Source organism: Microtus ochrogaster, chromosome 2, assembly GCF_000317375.1.
Source record: "Microtus ochrogaster isolate Prairie Vole_2 chromosome 2, MicOch1.0, whole genome shotgun sequence".
NCBI classification, from domain to species: Eukaryota; Metazoa; Chordata; class Mammalia; order Rodentia; family Cricetidae; genus Microtus; species Microtus ochrogaster.
Genome location: NC_022010.1, coordinates 83,816,141 through 83,819,841, shown reverse-complemented (window position 1 = coordinate 83,819,841; position 3,701 = coordinate 83,816,141). Strand labels below are relative to the sequence as shown.

The following is a 3,701-nucleotide window of genomic DNA, read 5'->3' as shown; positions in this document are numbered from 1 at the left end:
TCTATTGTTACTATTGTTACCTTCTATTGTTACTCAGATAAAATGTCTGGGCTCAAAGGGAGGGCCCAACTCATGAGCTATTTTCATTGTTTTATTTATGTCCTAAATTTAAATGATCTACATTTTTAAACAACTATTCATTTTTATAGGTGAAACATCACATTCAAATACAATTACGAAACATATGTTAATAATTAATAATAAGCTCAATGTTTTGATGGGGAGGTGTATGAAGTATTTTACAGCACATACATAAACATTTAAAAAAATTCAGACTAAAATACTCATCTCATTCTAGAGTGTTACAGCGCTTTCTCATACAAATAACATTACTCTGACATTTCGGCATTTTTTCCTTGAAATTTTCATTTTCAATAAGAGTTCTGCTTTAGTCTCGTTACGTCAATGAAATGTCATGAAACAGCAGGAAATAGCTGTTTTGTGTCTTCTCTGCTGTGTACTGTGCAGAGTCTTCTGCTGGTGCACATAGATTTCTTCTACTGAGCACTGAATTAAATCTGACTCATATGATCTGTTTCCTAAAAATTTAAATCATACCAATAAAAAGGTATTTTTAGAAAAAACAGATATGGGTAAAGATAAATAAGAGATTTCATATATAAAAAAGTGAGTTGCTTTTCATGCTGTTCGGTTTAGAAATGTTCTCTTACCTAATATGTGAGATTTGAAAGTGTTTGTGTGGTTGACAAAAAAAAATCTATTCTTTCTCTTAAATTTCAGTTTAAAAGGAGTCCCTTCATTGTGGGGAAGTATTTTAATAAATGATTAATACTTTCTAAGTAGGAAAAGTTGATCTGATAAATTTCATAGGACAATTCCTTTAAAAATTCTGCACAACAAGGAAACAGAGCTGAAATACCTTTTTATAACTTACCTTGCCATGCATTTTTTATTATGTTCCTTGCTGCAATGTGTTTCTCTTACTTCCAATGTCCTACAATCTAGCAGCAGAATTTCTGTGTCTTGGGCAGTTACTATTGTGCACATTATTAAAGAATGCATATGTTTTCTTTTCTTTCTTTTTTTTTAATTTTATTTTTTTATTTTCCAGACAGGGTTCCTCTGTAGCTTTTTGGTTCCTGTCCTGGAACTAGCTCTTCTAGACCAGGCTGGCCTTGAACTCACAGAGATCCGCCTGCCTCTGCCTCTCAAGTGTTGGGATTAAAAGCTTGCACCACCACCGCCCAGCCTATGTTCTCTTTTCATGCAACAGAGAAAACATTGATATTTCTTCTAAGTGTTTCTTTATTTGGGACCATTTCTGATATATTCCATAGTGAGAATATTATCATACCAAAGAAAAATCCTGAATTTACTAATCATTACATTTTATTCCCTTGTCCAAAACTACATTCTATCTTCCTTTTATCCATAGCAAATTATTCATCAAATGTATTACACATGTATAACTATGTGGTGTGATTATCTCCTACTTTGGGATGGAAAATACAGACATTTATGGCATTGCCCTTAGGTTTTTATGAAGACTGCATCATTTCATGTATTTGCTCTCCTTTTAATACAAACTGTATCTCTCTCAGATTGCTGGTCCTTATTTCATCTATGGGCAATATTCTGCATCCTTAAAGGAACATTTAGCATTACCATCACTGGTGACTTTAATTAGCTTCATATACTTGAATGATAATATGCCAGATTTTAAGAAAAATAATTTAGATTGATCTAGTTTCTGCCCTCTGGCCACTTGCATATTAATTTATGATATGAAAATATGGCAGGTTTAATTTTTTACTCTGTATGAATGTGAAATATTTCAAATACAACTTTACAAAAGTTAAAGAATTCAGTTACTCTCCTCCGTGAAATTTTCAAAATAATACATATTAAATATGTCAAACATTAAAAAAGAATAGGTGACTAGGAATTTTATAGAACCAATTTTAATTTCCAAAGAAGTAAAAGTGAGCTTGGCAGTAGATGTTAGGAACTAACAGCTGTCCTGAAATCCTTACAATGATCAAAATCATTCTTTATAGCATGGGCAGTAAAGTTATTCTGTGATTATGAGATGGAGGAACATAGAATAAGGTCAGCGAAAAACTGAGGTGTCATAAGGGAGGCCAGAATACTCAGGTTTCAGAAGTTTAGCCGGGTTAGTGTGTCTTATATTAATAAATTTAGTTGTGTTTGAAAATTTCTGTTTTCCAAATCAAGTTTTGAAATTTCTTTCAGTGATAGCAGTGACTCTGTTCTTGATAGCACCAAATTCTGACCCTTTATTTTTATTTTTTTATTTAAGTAATGTGTTTCTCTGAGACTCATTGTTTTCTTGCATGTGTGTGTGTATCTCTCTGTGTAAAGAAATTCTCAGCTGTGCATGCTTAGGGATAGGTTAGAATAGAAGTAGACTTCTGCACTTTGTACTCTATTCCTTTTCTTGTATTTTGAGACTCAGTCTCTACCTAAAAGCTCCATTATTGCTCTTTCTCAGTGAGACAGGGAGCATGCAAAATCCCCCGGCCTTGGTCTTCTCAGGAGTGGGTGCTTGTTTCTGTGCTTGCCTTTACGTGGCTATGGATATCCAAACTCACAATTTCATGCTTATGCAGAAAACAACCTCTGAGGCAAATACTCATATCCACAACCCTCCACAAGCCTAATTTTATTCAAAACTGTTTGGTTAATAGTAAAACTCTACAGTTCACCTGCTGTGTCTCCATCAACACAGAGAAAAGTAAACAAATTGTCAACTGCTTCACTATCTGAAGGATCAAGCCATGGTGGGGTTTGATAACAAGTAATTAATATGATTTGATTCCTATGATTTTGTACATAATATGTTTTAATTACAGCTATATAAATGAAAGATATTTTTCAAAATATTATTACCTCTCACAGTAAAAGTGTATTTAAAAATTCAAACTATTATGATGACAATATGGATCTTCAAAAACTATCAGCTTCTTCTATTCCTTGTACCTTAACGATTCATTGATCAAATAAGCAATAAGGGGATGGTCATTGACATTCATTTGAAATCTTTTAAATGTCTCAAACTTGACTTAAATTGTCTCGAGCTTGTAGGAATTAATTATCTAGTTTATAATCAAATCAACACAGGAATTGATTCTCTAGTTTAAAATCAGTCTAAGCACTTTCAGCGACCTTCACAAAGTCATTTAATAAAAATGTTGGAACTAGAAATACTATTCATGTGGCCTCTATGTGTGCTTGTGTTGAAATCTCTTTCAAGGACAACAGGAGAAAATCTAGGAAAACTAATCTAATGCAATGCAAATTGCTTTTAAATTGCAATAGTTTCAGACACGTCTCTGGTATTTTCTCCTAATGCTGTTTATTCTGCCCTAGTGGGTTCTACTATGGTCTTTCTGATTGCGTTGATGTCTAGAAATAAATCTAACAGGTGTGCTCCTAATTGGGGGCTTTGTATCGTATCATTTATTCCTTAGCATTACATGTGAGTAAGCTCATCAAAGCAATGGTCTTACCCCCTGTTTTCATCTTCCTACCATCTCATTTGTCTTATTTTTCTTGCAATGTAATTGTCACTGGGTACTTTGTTGCATGCAGAGATTATTTACATTTCCTTTGCTTCATTGCAAGTAGTTTGCAAAAGAAAAGTTTGTTGTAGTGGTGATGACAGTTGGAAACAAGTGGGTTAGTTTTGGTTTGTTTTTGTTGTTGTTGCTGGGATGTTG

The 3,701-nt window shown here is 33.3% G+C and overlaps 1 protein-coding gene across 3 annotated transcripts in view; it reads right to left on the bottom strand.

Annotated features, from left to right (window-relative positions):
* Cadm2 (cell adhesion molecule 2) overlaps nucleotides 1-3,701 on the bottom strand; it is a 923,902-nt gene that overhangs the window by 111,029 nt on the left and 809,172 nt on the right. The window lies entirely within an intron of this gene.